This window comes from Herpailurus yagouaroundi, unplaced genomic scaffold (assembly GCF_014898765.1).
Source record: "Herpailurus yagouaroundi ecotype Mexico unplaced genomic scaffold, PumYag 253, whole genome shotgun sequence".
NCBI lineage: Eukaryota > Metazoa > Chordata > Mammalia > Carnivora > Felidae > Herpailurus > Herpailurus yagouaroundi.
In genome coordinates this window covers 7,034,996-7,044,634 of record NW_024412470.1, presented here as the reverse complement: position 1 = coordinate 7,044,634, position 9,639 = coordinate 7,034,996, and the positions used below count along the sequence as shown (strand labels likewise).

General features: G+C 49.2%; 1 protein-coding gene across 1 annotated transcript in view; it reads left to right on the top strand.

Annotated features, from left to right (window-relative positions):
- Positions 1-107: 107 nt before the first annotated feature.
- MGST3 (microsomal glutathione S-transferase 3) overlaps positions 108-9,639 on the top strand; it is a 22,892-nt gene continuing 13,360 nt past the window's right edge. Inside the window, exon 1 of the mRNA XM_040461026.1 lies at positions 108-235. The gene's annotated coding sequence lies outside the window, so the exon portion shown is untranslated. The remainder of the gene's footprint in view (positions 236-9,639) is intronic.

Here is a 9,639-nt window from a genome sequence, read left to right as displayed (position 1 = left end):
AGACAGAAAATTCAGTCTCCACGGCCTAAGCACTGAACTGGGGCTGGGAGCCCACACTCAGAAGGTGCGCCGGATGCCCCGCCCTGGGGGCGTGGTTTCGCGGGGGCTCTGGCGGGGGCGGGGCCTGGTCCCGGCCACGCCCCTCCCTGCCGGTGGCCAAGGGCGCGGCACTTTCACTTCGCTGCAAAGCTGCGGTCTGCACCAGGTCTGCACCAGCCGAGCGAAGGTGATCCGGGTGAGTGCCGACACCAACGGACAGCGAGGAGCGCCGGCCCCCTCTGCCACCCCGAGCTGACTAGGGACGCCCTCCTTTTCCCCCTTCTGGTCTGTACACCTCTGTCTACCTTTCCATTCCCCTTGCCTTCCACCATCCCTGCATCCTCCCCCCTGATGGAATAGGTTTGGAGCGTCGAAATGGGGCCCACCTCGCTGTCTGTCAGGCAGGGAGATTCTCAAGGTCAGCCCTTCAGTTCCTTCCTTTCCTCTCCTCCTCTCCCGGGGCTGTGCAGACCCGGCGCTCCTTGTTTCTGCCTCCCAGAGCCCACCTGACCTTGCCAAGTGCCCCTCTGGTGCAGAGGTTGGGCGGACAGGACACTGCAGGGGCGGTGGGCGGTGCAGGCCCGATCAGTAACAAGTGCCCCGGGAGCCCTGCGCCTGCTGCGGATGCGTTGCTAGGAACCCTCGGGGAGAGCCTCCCAGGGAATGGAGTTTGTTTTCGCTCTGCCTCATCGAAACGTTTGTCCATTAGTTCTGGAACCCTTAAGTGGGTCATTTCCTACCGCTGCCTGAGAGCAGGAGACTCCGCAGGGGAAGAGGACTCTTTATGGACGGTTCTGCACTGGGTTTCAGAGCATTTTACTCCTTATCTGTGTCACTGCAGGGAGCCCCAGAGCCACTGCGGTGGGGCAGCTACAGGGCGGTGAAAAGGGGGCTGGAGAATTCACTAGTGAGTCATTCCCCGAAGTTGTGGCTTGTGCTATCCCTTTTTTCGGGCCACGAGTTTACAAGCTACTTTGTAGCTTAGGAGACAAGTGGGTGTGGGGACAGGAGGTAAAGGAAAAGCTGAGACCAGAGGGTATGTAGGAAAGGAGTTGGGGCTTTAATCCCTCGACTGGAGAAAAGGAGTCCTAGAGGGAAGGACACAACTGCTGTGCAGACGTATGGCTCTTTGCGGGTGCTGTGGTCCTAGGCGTGGTCGTGTGGGAATGCCGCAGGTTTGAGATTTCCTCTGTGCGTGGGAGCTGCAGCGAGGGCTTCTCTTGGGAAATCTGTAGATCACCGGGAGCCTGCAGTTTCACCCAAGGTTACTGGTCAGAGTTCCAAGGCTGTTTTAGTTTAATGAATTCAGTAACTAAGAGCACAGTATCCTAGTCAGGGATTCAAGAATGTTTATTCTCACCGCAGTTAAATGTAACTAAATTAACTAAAACTAACACCTGAAATCCAAAGAAGTACTTTTACCCCCGGAGGACGTTCTGTTAAGCTTCCAAAGTGACACAGTGTTACAGAAATAGAACATTGTCGAGCAATTTTTTTTTTTTCCCTGAACCGATGTTACTATATATAAAACAGATCTGCTAGAGGGATACTGTGGCCAGCTATAGAAAGTGCACGCCAGGGGCTGCTTTAGATGAGGGAACAAAATTGGAGAATGGCAGTCTTCCCCCTAATTTAGATTTCCTCCTGCTGGCCTAGAGTCCTGAAGAGACACAGTCATGAAAGGGAATTTCCTAACCTGGAGGACAGCAAAGGGACTGAACATCCATGAAAGAAAGGGCTTTACCCCATTATCCAGAGACATGCTGAAAAGCCCCTGGAACAATCTGGAATGAAGTGGATGACCAAGCTGTCAAAATGCAGTTAGTGCCTACTGCATGCACAGGTAGCTGTATTTAAACATATTGTTCCCTATATTCATATTTAAATATTCTGAATCTGTATACAGAATACCGCTGTGAACCACAATCGACCACGAACCATTTTTAAGCAATGTTTAAAAGAATCTCCATATTGCTACAGTTACGCAGCCGAATTCATTAATATTACTTATGAGTATACCATCCTCCTGAAAGAGAAGAGTTCAGCAGTAAGGCTAGGATCCTACTGTGGAAGGAGAATTCTTTCCCTCACTGTCTCTTGCAGCATCTACCTACCTATCCGTCTTGGTGAGGAGAAAAACAGCAACGAGGAGACGGGAAAATTACATGACCTTCCAAATAACATTTGCAAATACCTTTCAGGGATTTCTGCATTTGCGATTTTAAGTCCCCGTTTACCCTCTGAGCTCTTTCCAGAGTTGAGCTGTTCATTAACTGGAACTCGGGTTCTAATACGTCGGTGCCTTAGCTCACTCTTTTTTTGATAAGTGGTATTTTACTTCTCCAGCCGGAGCAACGTGGATGATTTGGGCACAAGCTTCATTCCAAGTACTGTTAGGTACAAAGAGTTAGACTCCCATTTGAGGCAGGAGCCAGCAGCCCAGGTGGGTTCCTTCATCCAGAACGCCTGGTACCCTAGCAAGGGCCCAGCAGCTGCTAGGAATTAACTACAGTCTGCCCAGTTTTTTTGTGATGGAAAATCCAACTGGTGTCACAGTGACTCATTGGAGATTTTTGTTTTCCTCTTGTGGAAGTCAGGGCTTAGTTTCCCCATGACCTCCATTCAGTTCCTATGTAATGCCAGTTAAGGCACAGGTTACATAGAAATCATGATACGAAAAGTGCCAATCGCTGTTGATTTGCTCCTTTGCAAACCTGTGCACCTGAAAGCGGAGGAAGTTTTCCCTTCCTGTAATCTCTCCTCTTGTCATCCGGCAGTGCCTGCATTCATTAAGAGAAATTTAAAAACAAGGAACTTTTTGGATCTTTTCCAAGTTTTTTTTTTTTTTCCTTCCAATTAGAAAGTTCTGAGGCTTTAATCAGTCAAAGACTTGGAGTTAATTATTAGCTCTCTATTCCTATGAATATATTTTATGCTCCGGAGACAGTTTGGGGGAGATAGAAAAATTGCAAAAGAGATCAGGTGTGGTCAAACTTGCTCTCCATTCTCATTAAGAGGCAGTATAGGCAAGGGTTGAGAGCACAGACTCAGGAGCCAGGCTGTCTGGCTGTGTATGTCAGGCTTCCTCTGCGATGGCTGTGTGACCTTGGGCAAGATTACTTAACCTCTCTGATGCTCAGCTTCCCCTTCCTGTCTGTTGTGTACTTGCTGTTTTGCTTCCCTGTGTTCTCTCTCGTACATCACAGTTTATGTCCTCAGAGCCTTGCTCTCAATCTGTTACCCTCCTGCTTCATGGTCCTTTCTATGTGGTCTCCATCCATTCACTGTGTCTTCTAGAAGGTCAAGACCTTCTCTCTGAGTCTCGATCGCCCTCGTAGCCCTGCGCACCTCACGCATTGTCAGTATGTAGTGGGGGATAATTCAGGGAAGGAATCATTCCAAAGCAATACTGAAGAAGGTGGTAGGTGTGGGCTTAAGGCAAGCGTTCCATTTAGGTGAAATGGTTTGTCCTACGTTGACTTTAATCAAATCAGCTCCACAATGAGTTGCTACGAGATTTTTATTTTCTTGCGCGTCCCATGGCTTCTCATTCTACCCTTGTCCTCTGAGGTCGGCGCCTTCAGACCATGGGAAATGTCCCGCAGCCTGTCGCTGGGATGACGTCTCCCAGGGGACTCTGCTCCAGATGGGCCAGCATGACCCAGGGCTTCTGGGTGAGGTGCCGACACATCAAGGAACGCTCGCCCCCATAGAGCCTTTTGTGTCAAGAATCTGAGGTTTGCCATCACACCAGCAGGCTTACCTAGAATTTGCCCTGTCTTGTTACAGTCTACTCTTCTTAGATTCCTGAGGAGCTGAATTAACAGTTTTTCTTCCAGGGGAGATTCAGTTCCATTCAGGCATGTGTCTTTAGTGTCTTTTCGTACAGAAGTCAGACTCCAGAGAAGACAGCGGATAATTAGCCCACTTGGCCTTACTGGGGTTTATTTGTGTCCGTGCAGACTCGCCCCACACAGAACTCTTCCCGGGAACTTGGCCATCACGCTGATCCCGCCCTCCCCCACTCCCGGTCGGCGCAGTTAGGTATTAATTATTTTCAGCACCGACAGTGGCCGTTTAACTATAAAGCTGAATACATTTGGATTATAACACATTTATCTCTTAAAGGGCACAGATCTTCTACCCTGCTCACTGATAGCTAGCTTCCACTTTCCAAATGTTCACCCAGGAACATTGACGAGAATCGAAGAACATGAGATGCTGGGGAAGTACCACTCTGACCTGCCTCTGCTGTTCCCCTCACTGAGTTAATGACCGAGTGCTGGATACGTAATGGTATGCCCGTTCAGCTAACTTCACGTTTAGCCCTCGGAGACCTATCTACCAAATGTGCAATGCAGCCGTGGGCAGTATTTTTCCTCACCTGGGTTATTATTCCTTCTCTTAAACGTCCATGCACTTTAAAAAAAAAAATCTAGCCATCTTGTGAAACTTAGACACTCACACAGACCTTATCATCTGTTTAACGTAGAAGCGTCCAGAACTGGCACTTTGAAAGTGTAGGATGGACGAAAAGAAATCCTGTGACTCTTTTCTCTCCCATCATGGAAACAGGAGATGCCTTTTGTGTTGTTTCCCTCCAGGTTCTTGAGCTTTATATGGGTTCAGGAGGGGTCAGCTGCCCTGCCTGAGATGATTTGGAGAACCGTTCATTTGTAGAAACACCTAGAGGCAGAGGGGAGGCTGGGCAGCTACCCGGGGGAGCTTGAAGCAGGCTAAGCAGACACCCAGCACGGCCTCAGAGGTTTCTGAACCACCTTCCGGCATCGGGGACTTACGGAAGTCCATTTGGGACGATCAGACCAGCCCTTAAAGTCACCGTCTTTGGGGTTAGTCTTGTGAAAATGGTGGCCTTTGCCACATAAGATAAGGGGCCATATGTAAGGAAGACTGGATTAATAGTACAGGGAGCCAAATGAGAATTTTAAGGAAAGGCTGGGGAACAGCTCCAAGTCAGTCTGGGAGTGCTTTATCTTCGTCCCATTCGTGCGTGTAGAAAAAAGGACACCACTGAGAAGTTATAGTACAATTTGAGGAGAAGGGTCTTGCGAATGGAAGTAGGGGTTACCATGGTCCAGGCTGGCTTTTACCTGCTCGTTTGAGGGCAAAGAGAAAGCTGAAAGGTGAAATCCTTTCTCCCTTAAAAAAGACAGTTAGGGGCACCTGGGTGGCCCAGTTGGTTAAGCGTCCGGCTCTTGATTTCGGCTCAGGTCATGATCTCACGGTTCAGGAGATCGAGCTCCGCATCGGGCTCTGGGCTGACAGCGTGGAGCCTGCTTGGGATTCTCACTCCACGCTGCTCTCTCTCTTTCTCTCTCAGTCTCTCTCTCTCTCTCTCTCTCATAAATAAACATTAAAAAAAACTTTTTTTAATCTAATTAATTTCATTTAGCTAAAGATCATGTGGCTCAGTTGGTTGAGCGTCCGACTCTTGATTTCAGCTCAGGTCATGATCCCAGGGTTGTGGGATGGAGCCCCGTGTCAGGCTCCACATCCAGATTTTCTTTCTCTCTCTTCCCCCCCCACCCTTCTCCCCCTCCCTCCCTCTGCCCCCTCCCTTCTTACACTCACTCTCTCTCTCTCTAAAGTTAAAAAAAAAAATTAAGAGCCGCAATTAAGGGTGGTTCAATTAGTTAAGCCTCCGACTTTGGCACAGGGCACGATCTCATGGCTTGTGAGTTCGAGCCCCAAGTCGGGCTCTGTGCTGACAGAGCCTACAGCCTACTTCAGATTCTGTATTTTCCCCCTCCCCCGCTCAAGCTCTATCTCTCCCTCTCTAAAAAATAAACATTAAAAAACATTTTTTTTAATTTAAGCAAAGATAAGTTAATGTAACTTCATGGCTCAGAAGCACTAATTTGAGGCAGGTTCCCAAATCTGTAAAGCCTGCCTTTTGCCCCATTTGTACCGTGTTGATTGCGCCCTGGGGGATATTCGCTGGCCGCCCAGAGGGACTTGAGTAAGTAGTGAAAGAGAGCTCTACCCCAGGAGCCTTCTGATGAATGTGGTTCAGGACGTGTTCTGGGTAATCCTTGTAACTGGAGGAACCCCTGCCCCAGTGAGATAAGGCAGGAAGGGTGGCGGCAGCAGGGACTGGAAGGAAGGTCGAACCGCGTGTAAGCACTAGGGTGGTGAGGTTTCCAGCGAGTCTGTTGGGAAATTCCTCAAGGGACCACCTCGGGCAGATGTCCAAATGAAAATCCGTGTTGCTTAACTCAGGCACTAGCATGGAGCGCGTCTTCTCCTCTAAACCCAAGCTTGATCCCCTTCCCAGGGGAGCCTTTGCAGGGATGCCTTGTGGCTTTCTTAAAGTCGCCTGGGTGCCCGCTCACTGGTTGCACTGAACGTTGTTGCCCCAGTGCTGCCCCTGCTCCTGCCCCCCACTGTCCCGTGGCCCCACCAGTTACCAGGGCACTGGGCACCCTTGTTCTCTAATCTCCCCCTGGGCTTTTCTGCTGCCTCATGGCCCGTACCCCACCTGCTTAAAATACTGTTCCCAGTTTTCTTTCCTCTCCTTGATATGTCCTCAAAAAACCATGTTCACCTATTAAATACTCTGATAGATTAAAAAAGCTACGAATACAAGTGTTGCCGTTTTAAAAATATATGTATTTTAGGGACGCCTGGGTGGCTCAGTCGGTTGAGCGTCCAACTTCGGCTCAGGTTGTGATCTCACGGTTCATGGGTTCGAGCCCCACGTTCGGGCTCTGCGCTGACAGCTCAGAGCCTGGAGCCTGCTTTGGATTCCGTGTCTCCCGTCTCCCTGTGCTCCTCCCCTGCTCACACACACTCTCTCTCTCTGTCTCTCTCAAAAATAAACATTAAAATTTTTTTTAATATATTCTAGAAATAATTAGGTTTCTGCAGTATTCTCAAAAAGGGCATCTATGGAAAACTCACAGCTAACATATTTAATGATGAAGGGCTGGAATGCTTCCCCCTCTAAGACAGGGATCAAGATAAAGATGTCACTTGTGTTCAACACTGTCCTGGTTCCAGGGCGTCTGGGTGGCTCAGTCGGTTGTGTCTGACTCAGGATTTGGGCTCAGGTCATGATCGCACGGTTCATGGGTTCGAGCCCCATGCTGCTGGCAGTGTGGGGCCTGCCTGGGATTCTCTCTCTCTCCACCCCTCTCAGTTTGCTTTCTCTCTCTTAAAGTAAATAAATAAACTTAAAAAAAAAAAAAAAAGCCACTGTGTTAGTTCTAATTAGAGCAAGCAAGCAAAAGAAAGAAAAAGGCTTCCATAATGGAAAGAGAAGAAGTAAAACTGTTTTTGCAGGTAACACCATCCTGTTTGTTAAGTATGACAAAGACCGTGGATCTACCTCTCCCTTCTCCTGGGCTCTCGTGCCCTGGCTCTGTTCCCCAGCTCTGCTCCTGCAGTGCAGCTCCAGTCCTGCCCCTGAGCGGGAGTTCTGCAGAAGTGACCCTCCTCATTGCTCCCTGGCTGGGGGAGAAAGCAATCGAACTCCTTGGTAAGGAGCAAACCCAGCAGAGGGATATAGTAGCAAAGAGCTAGACCTCGCTGTCCGTCTGCTTATGTTCAGACCTCAGCTCCGTACTCACTGGCTATGGGACCTTGGACAAGTTGCTGAACTCTTCTTTGCCTCAGTCTCCCCATCTGTAAAACGGGGATGATAAACAGTAACGACCACGTAGGATCATTATGGACATTGTTAATTTATGTTAACTCTATTGTGGGCCTGACAGAGGAGAAGCAGTAGGTCTTAAAGTAGATGTGTTCAGGATGTAGTGATAATGTTATTCCCCATTTTGCTATTTTGGCCATATGGGATGAAGAATTCCATGGGGAGTTAGATGGAGGTCCCACTGGATCCTTAAATAGGCCTTTCATCTGAAGTCATGTTGCCGATTGTTTAGAATTTGAGGGACACTTGGCCCGTGACATTGGAAGCAATCATCTGAAGAGCTCATCCTGGACCATAAGGACCACCACTCTCGAAAGATGAAGTGTTCAACTCTGATTCGTTTGCCTGGTGGGAAGATCTGGTCTGACAAGTGATCATGACCATGAAAGAGAGATCTGGGAATCTACGAGCTGTCCCAGGTTAGGCTCACAAGAGAAGTCTCAGAAGAGACTGAGCTGTCTTACGTACCTGTGTTGGTTTGGTCTGAGCCCTCTGTTCAAGCTGAAAGAAGAAAGCAGTCTCCTGACAGGCACATCCTCCGTGTGTGATTGTGAACATCCTCTGATCTCATCAGCCCGTCGGGTTCTTAAGGATGCTGTAGAGAAGGGGGCCCCTCACGAGCCTCCAAGGATGTTGGTAGAATGTGGACCGCCAAGATAGGATCGCCAAGACAGAACTCTACCAGTGGTTTTAGGATTGGATAAAATCAACACCTCCCGAAAACTGTATCTTTGCCTAGAACAGTGGTTCATAAAATGTGGTCCCTGACCAGCATGATCATCTAGGAACTTGTTGGAAATGTAGATCCCCAGGCCCCATTAAGCCCCGAGGGATCTGAGACCCCACCTGCGGGTGGGGCGTGTTTTAACAAACGCTTCAGGTGACGTTGATGCTGCTAAAGTTTGAGAACCACTGACCTAGAACATAAGACAGCACTGTATCGAGTTTCCGTCTTCATGGAAGTAACTATAGCAGACGTCAGCAGGAGACAGATTCTGTGCCCTCAAGGAGCATATTTGGAAATGTGTACTATTTTCATTGGTCAGTATGCAAGGTACATGTTATAATAGCTCACTGATGAGCGCGCAACAAATGTGCAAACATTCAAAGGCAAGCCTGCAGCCCATGCGGGTCGGTCAGGAGTGCAGGTGTCATGGAGGAAGGGGGAGTACTTAACACTGGACCAGGATCGGGCAGCGGGAACAAATTTAGGAGCAGGGCTGCTGGAGATGTATTGCCTCACAGACTGCTTCTTAACCCTCGACACATGGGCTTCCACTTTCTACCATTGCCCTGAAACCTGGCTGTCGGGGCACCTGAGGGGCTCAGCTGGGTGTCTGACTGGACCTCAGCTCAGGTCATGATGTCACAATTCATGAGATCGAGCCCCATGTCGGGCTCTGCGCTGACAGCACGGGAATTCTGCGCTGGAATTCTCTCTCCCTCTCTGTCTGCCCCTTGCCCACTCACACTCTCTTTCATTCTCAAAATAAATAAGTAAACTTAAAAAACAAAAACAAAAACCTGGCTGTCAAGGGGTCCCACTCACCAAAGCCAAGAGCATTTGGGAGGTGACACTTCCTCTGTTAACACATAACAGGCTCCCTCACACCTTTCCTCCTCTCTGCCTCTCAGCTTAGTCCCTGGAGGGAGAGCCAGCAGGTGATGGCTGTTAACTCTGCTCGTAGAGTCCATCTCATAATCCAGACGTGTCTGTCCTCTCTAACCCCATCTCCTACCACTCCCATCAGCTCCTGGGGCCCGGCCACACCGGCTGCCTTCCTGGCCCACCAGTGTGCCGGGCTTTCCCTCATCTAGGGCCTTTGCACTTGCCGCTTTTTCTTTTTGTTAATAAATTTATTTAGTTTTTTAATATTTATTTTTGAGAGAGAGTGCGCAAGTAGGGAGGAGCGGTGGGGGGGGGGGGG